This window comes from Manis javanica, chromosome 10 (genome assembly GCF_040802235.1).
Source record: "Manis javanica isolate MJ-LG chromosome 10, MJ_LKY, whole genome shotgun sequence".
In the NCBI taxonomy this organism is placed as follows: Eukaryota; Metazoa; Chordata; class Mammalia; order Pholidota; family Manidae; genus Manis; species Manis javanica.
The window spans coordinates 21,802,875-21,814,612 of record NC_133165.1 but is presented as its reverse complement, the minus strand read 5'-3'; the positions used below and the strand labels follow the sequence as shown (position 1 = coordinate 21,814,612).

General features: G+C 38.2%; 1 long non-coding RNA gene across 2 annotated transcripts in view; it reads right to left on the bottom strand.

The window, feature by feature from the left end:
* Positions 1-212: 212 nt before the first annotated feature.
* The window catches only part of LOC140843716 (uncharacterized), a 38,402-nt gene continuing 26,876 nt past the window's right edge, over positions 213-11,738 (bottom strand). The window contains exons 1-3 of one of the 2 annotated variants that reach the window (XR_012121714.1): positions 1,289-1,863; positions 698-872; positions 213-583 (exon numbers count right to left, since the gene is read on the bottom strand). This is a non-coding gene — a long non-coding RNA (uncharacterized lncRNA). Of the gene's footprint in view, positions 584-697; positions 873-1,288; positions 1,864-11,738 lie in introns of those variants that run through there. The other variant, XR_012121713.1, reaches the window with a different exon arrangement.

Sequence of the window (11,738 nt, the reverse complement as noted above, 5' to 3'; positions counted from 1 at the left end):
CCCCTTAGACATCTCTTCTAATGAATTTATTTTACAATGGGAAAATGAAGCCAGAGTAATTGTGACCCATCTAGTGTGACAGATAGATCATTAAAACATAACTCCAAGTCTGGCACTCTCTGTGGAAGAATATACATCTTCACTATTGAGCAAGATGAAATAAAGTATTTTTTTTAGCTTTTATTATATATAAACTTCCTAGCTGAGGAGAGGCAGATTGGCTGCTTTTGTTTCTGTTTGTGGTTATGCTTAGCACTACTTGCCAAGTGGACTTAGGCATCAAGCACATGTATTCATAAATAATAGTAAATTTTAATTCACATTTACCAAAACTTTAGATATTGAAAGTTCATTATCAGCAGAAAGATACAGAAACATTAGCTACCAAATCATACAACTCCTGAAGTACCTGCAGTTTTCTCATAATCTAAATATAGAAGAAAAGAACAACAGCAACAACAACAAAAAACCCAATTTACCAAGCCAACTGTATATCCTTCTCTAACGGTGGGATTTGCCATGAAAATATCCAAGAAGTTAACAGCCACTTTGAATATTCAAGATATGGAGTCTCTTTAAGAAGCTGAAATACACAAATTTGTTATGGTACATTATCTATCTTGACTCAAATCTGGTAAACATTATGGGAAAATCTCAAACATTTTCTGTAACAATATTATCCCAATGCAGTGGATACCTATGGTATTCTTTTCTCCTTGTCCCCTTATTTCAGAAATTGTCTTGCCGACTTCATCCACATTAGGACACTGGGGGCTGACTAAAATGACTCCCGTGCCTCCACGATGCCACGGCCTGGCTGTAGGTGATGGGACCAGAGGTGGGTACTTGGTCTGCGTTAAGCCAATGGGCCCCTGGGTGGAGGAACAAGAGAGTGAAGTCAGGCTCCCAGTGCCTGGATTACAAATGTAGGAAACCCAGGAGTTGCTGTGAGCTATGGTCATCATTTGCCCCAAGCTATGTGCAGTCTCTCTTTTAAGGGCATTAATTCTATTCATGGGGGCTCCACCCTCATGACCAAGTCACCTCCCAAAGGCTCCATGTCCTAATACCAACACATTGGAGGTTAGTTTTCACCATATGAATTCTGGGGAGACACCAATATTCAGTCTATAGCAGAAGACATGAACACAGATCATTCAACTGGGGGTATGAGGTAAGAAATACCTGCCTCTGGGGCATCAAGCCTGGAAGAGGCTAGCACTCACTCCTCGAGCACTTTTGCCTTTTCTTATCCTACTCCGAGTTGATAAAATCAGCAACCAGTTACCTCCTCATAGGAAGATGTGATGGGAAGCAATTCCGGTGAGAGCAGGACTTGCACAAAGCTTGTGGGGTGCTCCAACCTGCTGTTCGATGCTTTAAATTCTATAGTAAAGGGTTAAATCAAATCCCTTAAATTTATTTTTTGTTTTGTTTAATAAGCTTTTCCTGACTATCAAAACAAATTTTTTGACCACACAGAATTAACAAAATATGGCAAATTACAAAGGATAAAATAAAATTCCTACAGCCCAGTATAAGTACTATTAACACTTTCCTGTGTTTTTTTGTCATTAATTTTTCTGTCCATTATATGTACAGATTTTTCTTTACAAAATTGAGATTATAGCATATATATGATAAATTATTTTATATTGTTCCATTGTACCTATCGGAGGCATATTATATATTGTTGTGCTTCTTAAACTTAAAATTATATTCCAAAATGTTCAAGTACAATTAAACCACTTCTTCCAAAATAATTTTTTTACCGACATATATTTATCTATTTAATTATTCCTCTATTGTTGAGTATTTGGGAAGTCTATAATTCTCTATTCTTCTGCCCTATAATTCTCTACTTTAAAGTGATGCTCTGATGAATATTCTAGTTCAAACATCTTTGACTATACATTATTTTCTTTGAATAGATTCCTATAAGTGGAATTACTGAAATCAAGGGCATGAACTTTTAAAGAAATCTCTTAAACCAAGTAGCTCTCAGAAAGAGTGCTTCGATTTATACTTCCGTCAGAATGTTTAAGAGTGCCTATTGCCCTGCACACTAATAAGTATATTGGATATTAACAACTATATATTATTCTGGAGGACTCTGAAGTCAACACAGAGCAGCGAAATAGTATAGTTCCCCATACAATGTTATTTTGCCTGAACTGCCATCATTATGGGAAAAGACAATAGTGAAGCCTTTTGGTCTCAAAAGTTAAATTCAGATAAAATAAAATCTCTTATCTTTATCAACGTTTTAGCTTTTAGAAATGTTATATATAGATAAAAAATAGAGTACCAACTTAAATCATACTTACAATGTCTTGCAACAGGGCACTTGATCAAAAATGTAAAAAGTATGTACAAGTTCCAATAGGAAGCATGTTTGTTTAGGAAACAAATTGTACAAGTTAGTTCTATGTGAAATCATGGAAAAATCATTACATCTTATGCTTTAATGTGGGGAAGAAAGAAAATTCTTGCTTTGGTGGCTTGATTATGTTTCACCACTCATGCCAGATTCTTTGTTACACACATTATCTCTACTACCCACATACCCTGGCAAGGAAGGTTTTTTGTTCTGATTTTACAGATAGGAAATCATGCTGAGAGAGGTAAGAAACTTGCAGGCCAGTATCAGAGCTGAGGTTTGTCTGACACAAATCATTCCACAGAGCTGGAGTGAATCCCAGAGAGATTCAATAAGACAGAATGAGAGAAAATGATGGAACGCCTGCTTGTGCATTGGTGACAGCAGAGGCCAGTGGCACAAAACCATCCATCTCCTTTCTTCCCTGGTGGCCTGCAGTGAAGACGCAAACAAGTTAACAGTTTTTGTTACTTCCTAATTTAAATTAATATAAAATTAGTGTTGACTGCTTTTGTTTATTAAACCATAAGGAAAGAACAGATAAGAAAAAAGTAAAAGAGGTAAAAAGAAAAAAAAGAAAATATGAAGAAAGAAGAGTAAACACTACCCCTTATAATATTAAAAAACAAAAACAAAAAGTACTTAGAGGATGTCCAGGTGCAAAGTATGGACAGGGCAATTTTTTTTTGGTATTATTAATATATACTTACATGAATAACATTGTGGTTGCTATACTGCCTTCCACATGGCCCCCCCACCACATTATGTGTGCTAATCATAATGCCCCTTTTTGACCTTATCCCTCCCTTTCCACCCATCCTCCCCAGTTCCTTTCCCTTTGGTAACTGTTAGTCCATTCTTGGGTTCTGTGAGTCTGCTGCTGTTTTGTTCCTTCAGTGTTTGCTTTGTTCTTATACTCCACAGATGAGTGAAATCATTTGGTACTTGTCTTTCTCCACCTGGCTTATTTCACTGAGCATAAGTTCTAGCTCCATCCAGGTTGTTGCAAATGGTATGATTGGTTTTCTTCTTATGGATGAATAATATTCCATTGGGTATATGTACCACTTCTTTATCCATTCATGTACTGATGGACACTTAGGTTGCTTCCATTTCTTGGCTATTGTAAATAGTACTGTGATAAACATAGGGGTGCATATGTCCTTCCCAAACTGGGCTGCTGCATTGTTAGGGTAAATTCCTTGGAGTGGAATTCCTGGGTCAAATGGTATTTCAATTTTGAGCTTTTTGAGGAAACTCCATACTGCTTTCCACAAAGGTTGAACTAATTTACATTCCCACCAGCAGTGTAGTAGGATTCCCCTTTCTCCACATCCTCACCAACACTTGTCGTTGTTTGTCTTTTGGATTTGGCCATCCTAACTGGTGTGGGTGACATCTCATTGTTGTTTTAATTTGCATTTCTCTGATGCTTAGTGATGTGGAGTATCTTTTCATGTGCCTGTTGGCCATATGAATTTCTTCTTTGGAGAAGTGTCTGTTCAGATCCTCTGCCCATTTTTTAATTGGGTTGTTTGTTTTTTGTTGAGGTGCAAGAGCTCTTTGTATATTTTGGATGTCAACCCCTTGTTGGATATGTCATTTATGAATATATTCTCCCATATTATAGGATGCCTTCTTGTTCTGTTGATGGTGTCCTTTGCTGAACAGAAGCTTTTTAGTTTGATATAGTCCCACTTGTTCATTTATGCTTTTGTTTCCCTTGCCTGTGGAGATATGTTCATGAAGAAGTTGCTCATGTTTATATTCAACACAGTTTTGTCTGTATTTTCTTCTAAAAGTTTTATGGTTTCATGATTTACATTCAGGTCTTTGATCCATTTTTTAGTTTACTTTTGTGTATAGAGTTAAACAGTAATCCAGTTTCATTCCCTCACATGTAGCTGTCCAGTTTTGCCAACACCAGTTGTTGAAGAGGCTCTCATTTCCCCATTGTATATCCATGGCTCCTTTATTGTATATTAATTGACCATATATACTTCAGTTAATATCTGGACTCTGTAATCTGTTCCATTGGTCTATGGGTCAGTTCTTGTGCCAGCACTAAATAGTCTTGATTACTGTGCCTTTGTAGTACAGGTTGAAGTTGGGACGAGAGATCTTCCCTGCTTTATTCTTCCTTCTCAGGATTGCTTTGGCTATTCGGGGTCTTTGGTGGTTCCACATGAATTCTAGAAGTATTTGTTCCAGTTGGTTGAAGAATGCTGTCAATATTTTGATAGGGATTGCATTGAATCTGCAGATTGCTTTAGGCAGGATTGCCATTTTGACAATATTAATTCTTCCTACCAAAGAGCATGGGATGAATTTCCATTTATTAGTGTCCTCTTTAATTTCTCTTAATAAGAGTGTCTTGTAGTTTTCAGGGTATAGGTTTTTCACTTCCTTGGTTAGCTTTATTTCTTGGTCTTTTATTCTTTTTGATGCAATTGTGAATGGAATTGTTTTTTTGATTTCTCTTTCTGCTAGTTCTTGTTAGTGTATAGGAATGTAACAGATTTTTGTGTATTAATTTTGTATCCTGCAACTTTGCTGAATTCAGATATTAGAGCTAGTAGTTTTGGAGTGGATTCTTTAGGGTTTTTTATGTACAATATCATGTCATTTGCAAATAGTGACAGTTTAACTTCTTCTTTACCAATCTGGATTCCTTGTATTTCTTTGTGTTGTCTGATTGCCACAGCTGGGACCTCCAGTACTTTGTTGAATAAAAGTGGGGAGAGAGGGCATCCTTCTCTTATTCCTAATCTTTAAAAAAAAGCTTTCAGCCTCTCGCTGTTAAGTATAATGTTGGCTGTGAATTTGTCATATACGGCCTTTATTATGTTGAGATACTTGCCCTCTATACCTATTTTTTTGAGAGTTTTTATCATAAATGGATGTTGAATTTTGTCAAATGTTTTTTCAGCATCTATGGAGATGAACATATGGTTTTTGTCCCTCTTTTTGTTGATGTGGTGGATGATGTTGATGGATTATTGAAATGTTGTACCATCCTTGCATCCCTGGAATAAATCCTCCTTGATCATGATGGATGACTTTTTTTTATGTATTTTTGAATTTGGTTTGCTAATATTTTTTGAGTATTTTTGCATCTGTGTTCATCAGGGATATTGGTCTGTAATTTTCTTTTTTTGGTGCGGTCTTTGCCTGGTTTTGGTATAAGCATGATGCTGGCCTCATAGAATGAGTTTGGAAGTATTCCCACTTCTACTCTTTGGAAAAGTTTAAGGAGGATGGATATTAGGTCTTCACTAAATGTTTGATAAAATTCAGTAGTGAAGCCACTTGGTCCATGTTTTTTGTTCTTAGGTAGGTTTTTGATTACCAGTTCAATTTCATTGCTGGTAATTGGTCTGTTCAGATTTTCTGTTTCTTTCTAGGTCAACCTTGGAAGGTTCTATTTTTCTAGAAAGTTGTCCATTTCTTCTTGGTTATCCAGTTTTTTAGCATGTAATTTTTCATAGTATTCTCTAATAATTCTTTGTATTTCTTTGGTGTCTGTAGTGAGTTTTCCTTTCTCATTACTGATTCTGTTTATGTGAGTAGACTCTTTTTTTCTTGATAAGTCTGGCTAGGGATTTATCTATTTTGTTTATTTTCTCAAAGAACCAGTTCTTGCTTTCATCAATTCTTTCTATTGTTTTATTCTTCTCAATTTGATTTTTTCTGCTCTAATATTTATTACATCCTTCCTTCTACTGACTTTGGGCCTCATTTGTTCTTCTTTTTCTAGTTTTGTTAATTGTTAGTTTAGACTGCTCATATGGGATTGATCTTCTTTCCTGAGGTAGGCCTGTATTGCAATATACTTTCATCTCAGCACGGCTTTTGCTGCATCCCACAGATTTTGCAGTGTTGAATTATTGTTGTCATTTGTCTCCATATATTGCTTGATCTCTGTTTTTATTTGGTCATTGATCCACTGGTTATTTAGGAGCATGTTGTGAAGCCTCCATGTGTTTGTGGGATTTTTCATTTTCTTTGTGTAATTTATTTCTACTTTCATACCTTTGTGGTCTGAGAAACTGGTTGGTACAAATTCAATCATTTTGAATTTACTGAGGCTCTTTTTGTGGCCTAGTATATGATCTATTCTTGAAAATGTTCCATGTGCACTTGAGAAGAATGTGTATTCTGCTGTTTTGGGGTGTAGACTTCTGTAGGTCCATCTGTTTTAATGTGTTGTTCAGTGCCTCTGTTTCCTTACTTATTTTCTGCTTTGTTGATCTGTCCTTCAGAGTGAGTGGAGTGTTGAAGTCTCATAGAATGAATGCATTGCTTTCTATTTCCCCTTTTCATTCTGTTAGTATTTGTTTCACATATGTAGGTGCTCCTGTGTTGCATGCATATTTATAATGGTTACATCTTCTTGTAGGATCTACCCCTTTACCATTATGTAATGTCCTTCTTTGTCTCTTGTGACTTTCTTTGTTTTGAAGTCTATTTTGTCTGTTACAAGTACTGCAACACCTGCTTTTTTCTCCCTATCAGTTGCATGAAACATCTTTTTCCATCCCTTCACTTTTAGTCTGTGAATATCTGGGTTTAAAGTGAGTCTCTCATAGGCAGCATATAGATCGGTCTTGTTTTTTTTATCCATTCAGTGACTCTGTGTCTTTTGATTGGTGCATTCAGACCATTTACATTTAGGGTGATCAGCAATAGGTATGTACTCATATACATTGCAGGCTTTACATTTGTGGTTACCAAAGGGTCAAGGTTAACTTCCTTACTCTCTAAGAATCTAACTTAACTCACTTAATATGCTATTACAAACACAATCTAAAGGTTATTTTTTTCTCCTCCTTTTTCTTCCTCCTCCATTCTTTATATATTAGGTATCATATTCCGTACTCTTTGTCTATCTCTTGATTGACTTTGGGAATAATTTAATTTTACATTTGCTTAGTGATTAGCTGTTCTACTTTGTTTAGTGTGGTTTTATTACCTCTGGTGACAGCTATTAAACCTTAGGAACACTTCCATCTATAGCAGTCCCTCCAAAATACACTGTAGAGATGGTTTTGGGTGGTAAATTCTCTCAGGTTTTGTTTATCTGGACATTTTAAAATCCCTCCTTCAAATTTAAATGATAATCTTACTGGATAAAGTACTCTTGGTTCGAGGCCCTTCTGCTTCATTGCATTAAATATGTCATGCCATTCCCGTCTGGCCTGTAAGGTTTCTGTTGAGAAGTCTCATGATAGCCTGATGGGCTTTCCTTTGTATGTGATCTTATTTCTCTCTCTGGCTGCTTTTAATAGCCTGTCCTTACCTTGGTCTTTGCCATTTTAATTACTGTATGTCTTGGTGTTGTCTTCCTTGGGTTGCTTGTGTTGCGAACTCTGTGTACCTCCATGGCCTGAGAGACTATCTCCTTCCCCAAATTGCGTAAGTTTTCAGCATTTATCTCCTCAAAGACACTTTCTATCCCTTTCTCTCTCTCTTCTTCTTCTTCTGGTATTCCTAAATTGAGAATATTGTTCCATTTCAACTGGTCACACATTTTTCTCAATATTCTTTCATTCTTAGAGATCCTTTTTTCTCTCTGTGCTTCAGCTTCTTTGTATTACTCTTTTCTAGTTTCTGTTTCATTTATCGTCTCCTTCACTGTATACAACCTGCTTTTAATACCCTCCATTGTGCTCTTCAATGATTGGATCTTTGACGAGAATTCATTCCTGAGTTCTTAAATATTTTTCTGTACCTCCATGAGCATATTAATGATTTTTATTTTGAAATTTGTTAGGAGCATTTAAATCTTTCTCAGGAGTTGTATTCATAATTTTACTTTGAACTAGGTTCCTTTGGTGCTTCACATTTGTATACGTTGCCCTCTAGTGCCCAGAGGTTCTACTCTTTGGCACTGTTCTGCCCCTGCAGCAATTTCTGGGGTCACAGGGGGGTGGTATTGGTGCCTGTGGGGAGGAAATAGCTGTTTCCTGCTTCCCAGCCGCTATGCCTTTCTCCACTGTGAGAACCAGTGGGCTGAGCACACAGGTATAAGCCTCTATGGTTTTCATTTGTAGTTGCTGTGGATGGTGCTTCCCTCTGGCTGGCCTAATACCAGGGTAGGGTTTGCCAGTTTGCAAGCCAGGTGGGGCTGGCTGGGAGAAAGTCACAGTAGGCTGCGTATCATGGAGGGGGTCCTTGGAGCTGTGAAGTCAGCCAGGGAGCTGGAGCACCTAAAGATCCTGAAAGCTCCCAACCTGCTTGGCAGTGTGCACCTGGACAATTTTGTCTACCTGTCCTTTCTCCTGAGGAGTAAGCTCTGTGCAATCCTTGCTCCTTAGCATCCCTCTTGCTGTTAGGAAGTCTCTCATACTGTCTGTCTTTCTTTTGTCACAGAGCAGCCGGATATGGATCCCTGCTTTCTACAAGCGGCTGAAATCTCAGTCTCTCCAGGATTTCTGCCTGTCTTAGCTTTCCAATCCCCTAATCACGAGAGTACCATGCAAGCACCATGAAATGTAGGTTTGTGCTCCCAGAGCAGATCTCTGGAGTTAGGTATTCAGCAGTCCCAGGCCTCCACTCCCTCCCCGCTCCAATTCTCTTCCTCCCGCCAGTGAGCTGGGGTGGGGTAAGGGCTTGGGTCCCGCTGGGCCATGGCTTTATTACCCTGTTCCATGAGGTTTATTCTTTTCTCCCGGTGTATGCAGTCTGGTGCAGTCCTCTTTCCTGGTGCTCTTTCAGGATTAGTTATATTAACTGTATTTTCATATTATATGCAGTTTTAGGAGGAAGCCTTTGTCTCACCTCTCACGCCGTCATCTTTAATCCTTATGACTGTCTGTGCTATTCTTCTTAATTAAAATAAATTTTTTGTCAGACTCTGAAGTTGAAGTCATCAAGGTTGAAACTGGATATTCATGAATGGTAGTCATGTGTTCCAAGTAGAAAGAGACAGCAAAACACTCAAAATCTGGCATCTTAAACCAGCTACTTACTAAAGTCACAGCAGACACTTGGGGCCACAGAGTCATTCAATATTCCTCTCTGGATCTGTGCTCCTAAGCTCCAGTGGATGTTGGTGCTTAGGTTGAATCAAGATTATTTCTTTTTCCTGGATTGGAGGAAGGCCTGGATACCTTGCAAGACGCCTGCTTTCCCATGGAGAATACCAGAATATTCTTTCCACAGCAGTGAGAGTGATCCATATATTAGTGGGAGAGGATGGCTACCTCGTGCCCAGTTTATGGCAGTAGTCACATTGAGTTCCATGAGATACATGTCACAGAAACTCCAATATGGGATCCAAGAAGAGCAGAATACAAAAAAAGAAATACAAAAAGAAAAGGAAAATGCAAAGGGGGAAAAGACATGAATGCAAGGACATTTTTTCTCATAGGATCTGAATGATAGCTAAACTAATCAGTAAACACTATGGGGACATTATTGTGAGAGATTTTTATATATTACCTCTTTAATCTTTCAAACTGAAGTAGGATTATTATCCTCATTTAATGGGCAAGGAAACTTAGGCATAAAGAAGTTCAATAACAGGCCTAAAGCCATGCAGGCCGTGAGCTGCAGAGATTTAACTCAGGCTGATTGATTCCAGACTTCATGATATTAAATATATTCTACCAATTACACCCCTAGCTAAAACCTGTATCAATATTGGTAATGGTTTGTATTGAAGGGCTAGCTAATGGAATATCTTTTTATCCCCACAGTAGTTTTTGTGAGGGAGCCTTTAGGTTAACCTAGTTTGAAGTGTGCCTCTGTCACTAAAAAGTGGTTTACAGTCCCCTGTTATATTGGTTAAGGCCACACTAGTGTTCACAACAAATGTCAAAATATAAATAGCTCACCACACAATAGAAATTTATTTCACATATACACCTGTTAGGCAGGATAATAGATATGAGTGGGCTGGAAAGAGAAAAAGGCCAGGAAAGTCCACTAAAAAGATCCAAAGTTAATCAATTAAAGCTAAAAAAGCCAGGAGCAACTTGGCCTGCAATGTTTGACTATGCCCCAGATAAAGGAGGGTACCTTAGCATAGCCCATGTCTTTATTGTGTTAATCATGCAGGCCCAGCTATTTTTTACCTTTACCTGTATGTTGTTTTTTTTCTCCTTTAGCCCTAATCAAGTAGTTTGCAACTGAGGCAACTAATTTAGCATGCAGGCCCAGCTGAGAGCAACATAGTAAATGGCAGGAAGGATTCACATCTCATTTTCATACCCAGAAAGTTGAGAAGTAAGATTCTTAACTTACTCTTTAGCAAACAGACAATAACTCAGCCCACCTTGGTGGCTGGGCAGGCAGCCTTGTTTGATATGCTCCCAAACCAAGATGCTAGTATCCCAGGGAGAAATCAGAGCAGGAAGTTCCTTGTGTTAAATTAATTCTAAATATTCAAAGACCACTTAACAAGTCCACACCCCTAGTCTTTAGTCTCATTCCTGAAGAATCCTTAAAAGGGGGAACCCACAACCTTTTGTGGCGCACCTTTCTCTGAGGTTGCCCGCACTTTCTAAGTGCATAACGTTTTAATCTCAAACTCTCTCCAACCTTTCAGGGAGCCTCTCCCAGATGAGGTTGCCTGCTGCACTTTTTCTCTAAGTAACTTTAAATAAAACTTTTACTCTGCTTCACTACTGTGTCCCTGCCCTTCAGTTATTTGTGACAGTGAGGACAAGGACTGAGGAAAATACATAATGCTCCCCCAACACATCAAGTCCAAAATGAGTGTTTCTACTGGCAGATGGCTCTCCTCTAAGAGCCAGGCCATCTTGAGGCTTCTTCATTTCAACTCATGACTTCCAAGACTGCCATATTTATCCCTATCACACTTGCATGTGGGAGGGTCTGTGGACCAGTTCTGGTGGTGGCATACATGACTTCAACTCACATCCCATTGGCCAGCACTCAGGCACCGAGCTGGAGCTAACTGCACGGAGACTGGGAAATGTCTCGCTAAATGCCCAGCTAGCCAGTCTGCCGCAAATGATCTCATTCATGGCATGATTTCTCCCAATTTACCTTCAAAAGGAAATGAGAACTTTTATTTGGGGGGTGACCTTGCTTTCTCGCTCATGTGAAATTGACATTTAGGTCAGATAGCCTGCGTGGCTCTTCGTTTCATATTGTTTGTTGATGGGGAAGAAGTTGTACTTTTATGTTCATTTCTTGAGGTCTTTAAAGTAAAGAGCTCTTCTCTGATAACATTGTCCATAACTTCCTTTTCCATTACATCATAGAGAAAGTTGGGAAGCTTTCATATTCATGAAGATTCCTTTAAACTTTAATTGATAAAACATTTACAATCTTGTTGTGTGTAATTTACTGATGCCTAAAATGTTATGCCCTGTTATGGGCAAATATA